The sequence below is a fragment of the Lissotriton helveticus genome, chromosome 2_1, assembly GCF_964261635.1.
Source record: "Lissotriton helveticus chromosome 2_1, aLisHel1.1, whole genome shotgun sequence".
In the NCBI taxonomy this organism is placed as follows: Eukaryota; Metazoa; Chordata; class Amphibia; order Caudata; family Salamandridae; genus Lissotriton; species Lissotriton helveticus.
The window spans coordinates 212,632,041-212,644,135 of NC_136059.1; positions in this window are offsets into that span (position 1 = coordinate 212,632,041).

Sequence of the window (12,095 nt, forward strand, 5' to 3'; positions counted from 1 at the left end):
AGTTCGGGCTGGACTGTTCCTATGAGGCACAGGGTCAAGACTGATTTGCATATGGCCATGTCTGAACTGGGGTGGCTTGGTGAGCAAAATAATGATCTGTGACTGGGGGTGAATGTTTTGCCATTGTGCAACATTCCGTCCATCATCTTGTGGGTTTTGCTGTCTGTAAGAAGGCCCAAATTCCTTCTTATCTGCGATCTTTTCTTCGACTAGATCCCCAATCTTTGGAATCAAGGCAAGCCTTGCTGGGATGGGCGGTTCTTCTTCAGTGGCCGTTGGCTTCTGCAATGTGTTGCTTTGTCTTCTCCTTGTTTCATTCAAGTCCTGTAAAACAGCCAAACGGTCTTTGATAGCAAAAGGTTTTTGTTCTAGCACTGAAGTGTGATGATCAAGGCACTGTACAATCATTCTAGTACCAAAAAGGATTTCATATGCCATGATTTCACCCAGATAACTTCTTGGCAGATTGTTTAGACTACGTTGGACACTTATTGGATGTTTGACCCACCCGTCACCCGAGCCTAATACCCTAGCTGCTATAGATTGCTTTATGTCCCGGTTTTCACTCTCCTCTACTGAATTTCTCTCAGGATGGAATGGACTAGAATACTGCAAAACAATGCCCAGATTGGCCTTGGCCTTCTTGTAAGCTTTGGAGCTAAAAGCAGGATCCTGGTCAGAATGTAGCGTGCCGACTGTGTATGTGCGGATAAAGAGTCGCAAATCTTTTATAACAATTCGGGCATCAGCCGAGTGCTGAGGCCACATCCAAATGAATCTTTAGCATAAATCCACTACGTCCATGATATATTTGGAGTTACCATCCCGCTGTAAGGGACCGCAGTGATATTGTTAAACGCATGCTAATGGTTTATCTGAAATTAACAGGGGCGTCTGCGCAGGACGTTTCACTGTAGAGACTATCATCTTTTGGCAGATTTCACATTCCAAAACATAGTTTCTGATCTGTTTTCTCATGAACGGCCACCAGTATTGCTATTTTAATAATGACACTGTGGCGGAAACACCTGTGTGTGCAGAGGCGAGCCCTTCATGTGCTGCTATAATGAATCCTAATCTGTGTTCAATGTTTGGAATTACTCTACCCCCACTCCAGGGGGGTAGAGCAAAAGGAACATTATTTGCCGCAGTTATATACGAGTATTTGAGTGGAAAGTCTTTCGATAATGTTTTACCGCTGTCTTTTTTTGGAAGTGGTGACAGCCTGCATTATTTCGCCGTCTATTTTAGTTTTTGAACGAGTGATTGCAGCTACGAAAGTCGTTTGCACAGCTGCCTTCGCGACTTCATCAGCCAATGAATTCCCAGCACCATGAACGCCATCACGTTGATGACTCAGTGTATGGTTCATGTGAGTCTTTTGTAGCTCCTTCTGTAATTGAACTACTTGTTCCCAAAGCAACTTATGCTTGATTGTGCCACGTTTTGCATCTTTGAAACCGTTTTGAATCCAGTTCTGCAAGTATTCATTGTAAGATTGAACGCAGTAATAGGAATCGCACACTATGAGTGTGGGGAATTCGCGATTAGTATTTTGAAGCTCCATCTTGAATGCTTGTAGTTCAGCTCGCTGAGCTGTACAATCACTGAGAGATTGCGTTTTTGTTAACATTGGTTGGAATTTACCATCGCGCCAAGGACCTTTAACAATCGCGCACATAGCACTATAAGCTTGTTCACCCCCAATCGCGGGCTGTGCTGATCCGTCTGTATAGAATATACATTTGTACTGTTCTAGAGGCAGAATCTCAGTGGGCAGAGAACATTCTTGTTCGTATTGTAGAAATTCTTGTATTTTCAAATATGGATCAAAAACGTATTCAACGTTTGTTGCAGCAAGAGAGTTAACCCATTGTATCCATCTTGGATGTAAAGCCTTTGCATTCAGAATGCTTGCTTTTGTCACTGCCTCTAATGCAGGTAGAGGAGTAACGATCATTATGCATTTTTCCTGTGCGAGGGCTCTCTCTTTTGTTACTGCAGTTGGAACCGCTGTCAGAATTTTTTCTGTAGAAGGGAATTTCATTTCAGCTTTTGTATACAAGTGTGATTTATAAGCAATTGGTACTTTCTCCCCTTCATTGAAGGTTAAGTATGTGAATCTGCATCTTCCTGGGATGATTCTGATTACAAGATTGCATACATTTACACATGTCTGTAAATGTGTTGTTGCTCACATGTCTGTTTGCACTGAACGCAAAATTTCTGTATGTTTCTGAGTCCAATTAGTTGTTTTGAAATCAGATTTGATTAATTTGTAGAGAGGTTTAACCCTTTCTGCGTAATTTAGAATGTATGTTCTTCCGAAATTTAGGAAATCTAAAATTGACTGTAAGTTTTTCAGCATTTTTGGAGGTTGGAGCAGCACACACTTTTCTAAAAAGTTGGCTGCCAGGCTTTTGCCTTCACTTGATAACTCTGATCCTAGAAAAACGACGTTGAGGTGGGCAATTCTTGTTTTCTTAAAGTTGAATTTATACCCTTCAGAGGCAAATCCAAGTATAATGATATTTACTCTGTTCAAGTGCCTGTCCAAGTAATCGTCTGTTAGATAGATGATATCATCATACGTTGGTAGAAACTCTGTTACTCTAGCTGAAAGTAACCCTGGACTATTCTTGAATCCTTGGTGGAGACGACAGAAGTGACGCTGTGTCCTCATAATTGAAAAAGCGGTCAAGTACCGGCTTTCAGGTGCAATGTTTTGACAGAAGAAACCGTTGGAAATATCTAATGTGGCTTTATATTTTTTATGCACAATGTTATTCATTTGTGCTGCACTGTGTGCATTTTGTACTGCAAAGGTTTTGCAACAAGAGTTTAAATGTTTGTAGTCTAAAACTAGACAATATGTATTGTCTGGTTTGGAGACTGAAAACAAAGGATTGTTCATTGACGAGGTGCATGTTTCAATCACCCCTTGGTGTTTAAGTTGATCTAATATCTCCCTGACCTGTTTTGTAGCTTCTTGCTTAACTGGATACTGCCTCTGTGCAGTCGGTTGTGTTTTTAACTGGATGTTATGGTGAGGAGAATCCTCATCCCATCCTACATGATTTTTATATAATGCTGGAGCCTGGGCTACAGCCCATTTTCTGGTATAGGTGTATTTTAAGTGAATAGAAATATGATTGGAGAAGGCTGGCATAATGATGTCTTCGCCATGTGGGCATTCCCTGACAAATTTTGGTGGCCAGTCTTTTTCAGCTAAAAGAATGTCATAACCCTTAGAGAGCTTCTCCCAAAATAGAGCTCTTATTTTCCTAGTCATGTCCTCCTCCATCCGGAGCGTTATTTCATATAATTTATGGGGTACACTAACCCTGGTACCAGCTGTTTCAACTTGGATGTACTCATTCAAGTCCATTGTCTCCAGATGATCCTTCAAGATCTTGCAAGCTATGGTGACTTCTGCTGCGCTGTCCATCATTGTCTGGGCCCACTCCCCGTTCTTGAGTTGTGTCCTCAAGATCCTCGGCATGTCTGATTTTTAGACCTGCTACCTTCTTTTTGGTGAATAGAGTTTTCTTATTTTTTGGAACGTGTTGATCGTCTTTGGACTTCACACGTTTTTCTTTGTGATCTGACCGTCCTCTTCTTTCCGATTTCTGTGAGGAAGTCTGAAAGATACGAGAAGAACGTGTATCAGTATCTTGCTATCTATCAGGTTTTTTCAATTTATCCCTGTTCCTGAGGTTATACCCTCTTTTCAGAGGGCTCCTTTTGAGGAGACCTACCTCGGGATAGAGAACCCTTCTCTTTAGAAGTTTGTTTAGTGTTCACCCACTTCTTTTTAGGAACAGTGAGAGTGTTTTTATTAAATACCTTTTCACGACTTTCAGTTAGTTGGGGTTTAACTGGTTTCCCACCCAAACTATCTCTACCTAGTTCTTCATAGTCATTTTTAATTATTCTGGCCAGTTCATATGGTTGCTCGGTTACATCAAATTCTCTTAACTTTTGGCGGATTGCCACGGATGCTGCCTCACCTCTAATATTAGCTAATATTATAGCTAAGACCTGTTTGAAATCTCTCTGTAGTTTCATACCCAGATTTAAAGCAGGCTCTGCCCTGTATTCATTTTGAATCTGTTTAAGAATATCTGGTATTACTGCCATAGACAGAATTCCATGTGTTTTTGTGTAGATTGCAGCAAAGACTGTACCCTAAGTGTCACAGTCCTCTAGGTGTGGTGCGATCCCCATTGGTAAACAGATTGTTAAAATTCTATGTTTCTCATGAGGGGTGGTCTCCGGGAATACTGCCTTGATTTGAGTAATTTTTTGAGCTGTCCAGAATGGAAATTGTTTCTTTTTTGTGGGCAATTTACCAATGACTGATTGTATAGTCTGTGGTATGATTTGATTTGTGTTCCCCTGGCAAGGGGTTTGTTGTGGAATCCTTATAGGAGGTTGGACTGTTAGAGTCCGCATAACATATTGAACCAATTGTCTATGTATTTTTATTAGTTGTTTTAGTTGAACTGATAGTTCCGCATCCGTCATTTCTTCAATGTCAGGATGTGGTGTATAGCTGGCTAGTACCGGCCATGTTGCTCCTGGTCTACCTAGTGGACCAAGCCTGGTAATGTGATTTTGATGTTGTAGGGCGCCTTCAAACCAGAGAGCATGCTCTTGTTATGTTAGTGGCATTTCAACATCCTCGAAAGGAGTGTATTCCGTTGGATGTTCCCCTACTTTGTAAAAGTGAAACACATGTGATACTGGATTTGCTTCAGGGAAGAAAATCATGAATAGAATACCTCTGGCTGCCGATACTCATGTGCCTCTATGACAAAAAATGCCTATCACCTCTTGGTGATAGGCATTTGTTATAAGCTTTATAGTGATGGTTTTCCTTAAGTTTTCCGGGGTGATTATAGCATCTGGGTCGTCTTGTTGGAAACCTGTAATGTCTAGGCCTGGTTGGGCTGCAGCTGCTGCAGCTCCACCGGTCCCATTTTCGGTCATTTTGTTGGCTGAAAGTTTTCAGAGCAAGTTACAAGGAAACAAAGATAAGGTGCACAATATTTTGGAACACTGTATCCTTCAATGTTGAACAAAACCAAAATTAATAAGTTGGATTTTCGTACTACTCAGTTATGGCGGTTATTTTATCCATTTACCCACTGCAGACGTCTATTGGAGTATTTTAAGGGAAAAAGGGGTCTCTGTGAAAAGCACAACTGAATTACTCTAGTATCTAGCGTTAAATTAGTGCCTTACCAAACATTGGGCGCCATGTAGTGTAGTTCCTATATTCCCAATAGGCTCTGCGACTTGGAATATTTTATCCTATAGATTTAACGTAGGACTTATGTCGACTAGGTCTCTATCGAATATATTAAACCTAATTGTGAGTGCCAGCTAACTCAGAGGGCACTAGAAACTTTTAAGAATACAATAGACGGGATTAGTGTCTGACAACCGCATAAACATGACAACTTTGTTTCCCCAAGAATAAACATATCTTCAGAGTCGTGGAAACAATAGATAGATATTTTACTCAGTCAATCGTGCATGCTTCGTTTCATCAGAGGTGCAGAGAAAATAGAGAGACGGGCGTTTTCAAAAAAAGGATTTATTGAACAGTCTTCTTTCTCATGCAAGTAAACTGAACTGCTACAATCGTAATGCAGGATGCAAAGTATAATGCGTACAGCGAGAGAAGTATTATAAAATAATACTGTAAAATCATTGTATGGTTTCTAAACCATTGATAAATACATACATAAATAACAAAGGCTAAAAGTACTTAACTGGTGCTTCTAAAACACGCCTACCCCAATGTACCTAACCTAAGTCTAGTACGAGGGAAGAAGTAAGTGTGGTGTAGCATAGGTTTAGTGTTCTTTGCCACAAATCTATCCAAGATTTCTCTTAGTGTCTAATCAGCTCCATACCTTAGTTTAGAATGAAGGAGTCCTGGTATCTCTGTTTCAGGACCCAATTTCCCAACACCCCGCGAGGGGTGCTTGGAAACACTGGAGCTGAATTCTCAGTGAGAGAACGGACAGCTTCTCGATCAGTGCGTCAACTGGAGGGTCGGCTTCCTTCGGCACTTACTGTTGCGAGCTGCCTTGGGTAAGGAGATAGTCGAACTGCTACGCACCACCGTGTCTTGCTAGAGCAAGTGAAGGCATATTTATACCTTGGAGGTGCATAGTTTGACGTAAAGTCAGGCATAATAACGTCAGTAAAGAACCCGAAGGGAATGGTAGTTCTTTGTAAACTCCATGAGTTCTTGGATAAATCAATATTCAAGCAAGGGGAGGTCCCTGACTGCTTAAGCCGATTTTCCAAGAAATCATTGTGATGTTTTGGTAGGGTGGAAGTAGCCATGCCTGTATTTGGCTATGTCTACATATGGGTATGATTTCTATGCCTATAGTAGGGCAATGTGAATTGTACCTATACATACATCGGGGAAAATTTGCTTGGATCCTAAAACACCATACAACAGCCCTGCTGTGCATGAGGGGGCCCAACCCTTCAGGCAGCCCCCTAACTCTTCAGGGGGAGCCAATCAGCCTAGGGCCAATGAACATTTGTGAGATATTGGATATTTAGGGGCACTTCAACACATTCTACAGGGGCCCTATTAGTTTACATTATGCCACTGTTAAAAAGTTATGCTGCGGAAGAGTTGTTGTTGTTGTTGTTCCTCTTTGTTTCCTGAAAAAAAAATCCTCTGAACAATAAAAGGCATGTGTTATTTAAAAAATAGAACTGCTTTTCCGAAATGCTTCAAGATGAGATGTGGCTTTCGCAAGCGTCACACCCATCACCATCTGCACACACCATTATTCCCATTCCAATTTCACAGGTGTCTGTGCATTTGCAGCAGCAGGTCATTTCAGATCGGTCACTTCAAGCACAAAGCCACATGAATCTGGCAAAAGCACTGTTTACTTTCTGCACAAAACATGAAAAACAAGATGAAAACAGCACAGATGGTAACACAGAAATAACTTGGTAAATTGAATATTACGAACCGGCGAAACTCATTGCACTTACAAGATTAATATATTTAAATAAAGCCTTCAAATTGATTATTTTCAGCCACAACCAAGAGAAAAATCGCACTGATCCCTTTTAACCAAAAAATAAAATAAAGAATGTAACAAAGTGTTTATGATTTATGGATCAACAAAAACCAGACAAGATAATTAAACAACTATTAATCAAAAATGTTTACGTGTGAAAATCCAGAGCAGAAAAATGCATTTTTTAAAGGATGGAGTTTACCCTTCATCGGATTTATTTACACTGTTTTAAATAGACAAGTGTGCCACCAAAACATGCATGGCATACAAGGAGCACTGAAAATAATTCCCGAGATTAGAGTAGACAGTCAATAAAACCTGATTATGAGTAGCTCCCTATATTCCGACCTGTACATATACCATTGGTGGAAAGTTCGAGTTTACAAGCACTTTACACATCCAATAATTATCAGATGCATTAAATACCTCAAGCCTTATTAAACTTTGGTAGGCTAAACCTACCGAAATTTAACACGGTAAACCTGTATGTTGTTTAAATACCATATAGATTTTTATGTTAAACACCAAAATTCAAATGTTTTTTCCCAATAACTCATAAAAGGTTAGAACTGTCATCTTTAGGGTGCTCTCCACTTTTAGCTGTATGTTTTTGTTGGCTTTAGGATTCTGAGCACTTTACCGCTGTTAACCAGTGCTAAAGTGCATGTGCTTTTCCACTAAACATGGTGACATTGGTGTATACCTGATTGCCATATTTAGTTTACTTATAAGTCTTTTAACCCCTTTGCTGTGGCGCAAATTCTGCTGCGACGCTGTGGGGGTAGGAGGCGGGAGCGGCGCTTGCGTGCTCATGACGGAACCACGCTGTCATGAGTCACGGGTGGCATGTGCTCATGATGGCATGGTTCCGTCACGGCCCCGCCTGCTCATTAATTTGCCCGCACAGGTGGGGAATTAGTGCCGCGTAGGCGGATCGGAAGCTGCATGACGGAACCACGCCGTCATGAGCACATGCCACCCGTGGCTCATGACGGCGTGGTTCCATCATGAGCATGCAAAATGCTCTAAAATTCTATTTCACCAATTTACTCTGTGGCTAGAATCGCGCTGCTGCGCTTGCCTAATTTTTAATCGGATTACTCCACACAGTCTATTTTACTTTTTGGGGTGATTCACTTACCTGGGCTGCTGTTTGGCCGGTGAGGTGTGCCTTCCCAGCCCCGTTCCACCGTGGCTGTTGTGCCGATTGAGTGAAGGGTGGGCGGCCATCTTGCAGGTTGTCCCGGATCCCGGCAGAACCAGTGGCAGCGTTCTAGCTGGGGGAGGGAGCTGCAGGCATAAATTGAACATGCTCTTTCAAGCGCGCCGAAGGTAAGCCAATGGTCTGCCCGTCTGTGCCCATCCACGCATCGGCAGCGCACAGCGCCAGGACCGTGGGCTGTATCAAGGTTGCGGAAAAGCCTGAAAGAATCCGCTATACCCGGGAGTCTCTGCTGGAGATGGATACTAACCCCTGTAATAGTGACAGACACAGTGAAGTTCTCCAGTGCAGGACGCGGTCCTGCCCCCCGCTGTCAATTTCATTTCCAAACATCTGACCCCAACGCCCCTCCCCTCTCGGCACATAACGCTAACATCCGTGCGGCTCTTATCAATGTGCGGTCATTGGTAAAGCATGCCGCGGATGTGCATGAGCTGATTGTGGACGAACAACTGGACCTTCTGTTCATTACGGAGACTTGGTTGAATCCCTCCTGTGCTCCGGTGGTCGAATTAGCTATACCGCGGGGCTATAAGATTTGCAGGTCTGATCGCACATTGGGCAGAGGAGGTGGCACTGCCGTAATCTACAGAGACGGGTGGACGCTCTCTATGGAGTCCACAGCGGAAATCCAGGAAGGCGAGGTCCTGGAATTTTCATTGGCCATCTCCCCACATTTCACTTTGGGGGGGTCTTGGTTTATCGCCCCCCGGGCCAGCCGGGCACTTTTATTAAATCTCTCGAGGAGGTTATAACCTCGCGAGCAATTAGGTTTCCCAAATTCCTGATGTTAGGTGACTTTAACATACACCTGGAGAACCTACTGGCCCCAGGGACTAGGGACTTGCTAGACCTTTGTACTCTGTTCCACATGACACAGCAGGTTCCCGACACTACTCATAAATGTGGTCACTTGTTAGACCTAGTATGCTCTAATTTTAAGCTTACCATGCGAGAACCGCAGCCGGTCACTAGGTCGGACCATTATTTGATCTGCTTTTCGTGGGACTTAGCCAGTGCCTCCTCAGATGTAAGGAAAGCTCTTGGTCCACCCACAAAAAAGATCAATATCCCAGCTCTGGCCACAGCGCTGTTTTGCTCGCTCCCCGTGTAAGCTTCTGATCTCGAGGGAGCAGTGGAGAGTTTCTCAGACTGGATTAGCCAGACTGTTAACTCTCTCCCGCAACCCTCTGTGAGCTGTCACTCACGAGGCTCTCCCTCGAAGCCATGGTTCACAGATCACTTAAAAACATTGAAGAAGGGATGTAAGAAATTACAACGGGATTGGCGCCTGAAGTACTGTGCCCGGGCTAAGGCTGCACTTCACTCCGCCCAGAGAGAATACTATGCTGCTATTAAAGAAGCTAAGGGCAACTTTTTTGCAGACAGAATAGCAAAAGCCAACAACAACAGCACAGAAATCTTTGCTATTGTCCGTAGCTTCATGTCGCCGCAGGCGGAACTTTCCACCCCGCCCACCTCATCCCAATGGTGCGAGGAGTTATCCAACTTCTTCACCACTAAGATCCACAAAATACAGGCCAGCCCAAGATCTACACCCCCTATCCAACACTTTCCCGTCCTGCCGCCTGCCCAGAGCATCAACTCTCCTAGCCATACTTTCTAACACTTCTCTCTGGCAGAGGGAAAGGATGTTTTTGCCATTTTGAAATCCCTAAAATCGGGCTCACCAGCGGACCCTTGTCCCGCAAGGGTTCTGAGTGGGGTGGCGAAGATAATTTCTCCTGCTGTTGGGGCGCTTGGGTAGAGTGCCGCAGCAATGGAAACATGACAAACTCCTCCCCCTCACTAAGAAGCCCTCAGCATATCCCTCCCTTCTGTCTAACTACCGCCCCATCTCTCTTCTCCCGGCCTTAGAGAAGGTGTGCGAAAAGGTGGCCTTTAAACAGCTGGAGAACTTCGTCGAATCTTCCGGTGATTTGCACCCGTCTCAATCCGGGTTTAGGACATCCTTTAGCACCGAGACAGCGCTGGTGGAAATCAGGAAGGCTATTAGAGAGTGCCTGGACACGGGCGGCAGGACGGCGCTGATTTTGTTGAACCTCTCTGCCGCGTTCGACACGGTACCCCACCTCCAGCTTCTCTCTAGGCTGTCTTACATCGGCATGACTGATGTGGCCCTGTCCTGGGTCGGGTCCTTTTTGGACAAACGCTCCCAACAGGTGTGGATGCCCCCTTTTGTTTCATCCTCCAGTCCAGTAGCCACTGGGGTACCACAGGGGTCTACGCTGAGCCCCCTGCTCTTCAACATATACCTTACCCCTTTGGTCTATCTGGCAGAGAAGCTGGGTGCCACAATTATGGCCTATACAGATGACACCCAGGAAGGATGATGATCTCCAAACTGATGTGGCCCAGCGCTGTTTGTCTTCTGTATTTGCTTGGTTGGCTCAGGCAAGCCTCAAATGCAATAAGGACAAATCTGAGATACTCCTCTATGGCCAATTCCCTCCTGCTTTCAGAGAATCTCTCTGGCCCGTGGGGTTCCCATGCCCCAGCGGCGATTGCTGTGGCACCAAGAACCTGGGAGGAAGCAGCTGGTAGGGTTTGAAGGATTTTCAGATATGTTAGGAGCTCTACCTAGAGTATACGTTACACTCCGTAGGGAAATGATGTCTATGGCGTGGTGCGTAAAGAGCGAACGGGATAACCCTAAACCGTTCCAGGAAAATCAGAGAGACTTTCACAAACTATAAGAAACTCACGTTTCGCATCGACCCGTAGATGCCTGGGTCTATATACCAGCCCTGAAGAGTCGTGTCGACTCCACTTTTGAACACGACGAAACACGTGTCGGCTGAATGTGGATCCAATAAAACGTCTTTTGAAAAAGAATAAGAACATAAAGATCTGCTGTTGTTTGCTACCTTATTGTTATTACTGTGTTGCATGTTTTACACTGTATTGTGGTTGCGAGAGCATTGCTTCTTATAGCCAAGAACCTGGGAATCTGGTTCGGAGCCGACTTAAGCTTCCATGAACAAATTAAGCATCTCTCAGGGACGTGCTTTGGCGTGCTCAAAGCCCTAAGGAGGTTTTTTCCCCTGCTCCCCCGTTCCGCCAGGGAGACTGTGGCCAGGGCACTTATTCTGTGACGCCTGGATTATGCTAATGCCATATACATCGGCATCCCTGGGTACCTCCTGGGGCAGTTGCAGGTTATCCAGAATGCAGCTGTCAGGCTCCTGTTTAACATCTCTAGGAGAATGAGCGTTCGCAAGCAGCTCAATAACTTGCACTAGCTTCCGGTGGTGCAGCGAGTGCGCTTTAAAACCCTGACCCTGACTCACAAAGCTCTCCACGGTCCAAGTCCATCTTATATGAGCTCTAGGTTTGCGTTCTATTTTCCCAGTCGCTCTCTCCGCTCTGCATCCCACAGACAGCTGGTCACCCCAGGTTTCGTCGAGCCCGACTTGGGGGACAATCTTTTGTGGTCAAGGCCACCACCATGTGGAATGCTCTGCCTGATTTTCTTCGACACACTAAAGAATTACCCACCTTCAAAAAAATTCTCAAACACACGTGTTCAAGCAATATGTGTAAACTCTCTGTCCTTTCTGTCACTGACCTCACTCCGCGCCAGGATACTCCTGAGTAGCAGTGCGCGCTACAAATCCCTATATAACATAACATATAACAAGGGGTTAAAAAAGTGGCATACCATACACCCAGGGCCTGTAACCAAAATGCTACTGGTTGTGCCACCCCCACAAGTAGTCTCAGGCCTGCCATTGCAAGGCCTGATTGTGCAGATCCACTCCACATCAACTTAGCATTTAAAATCA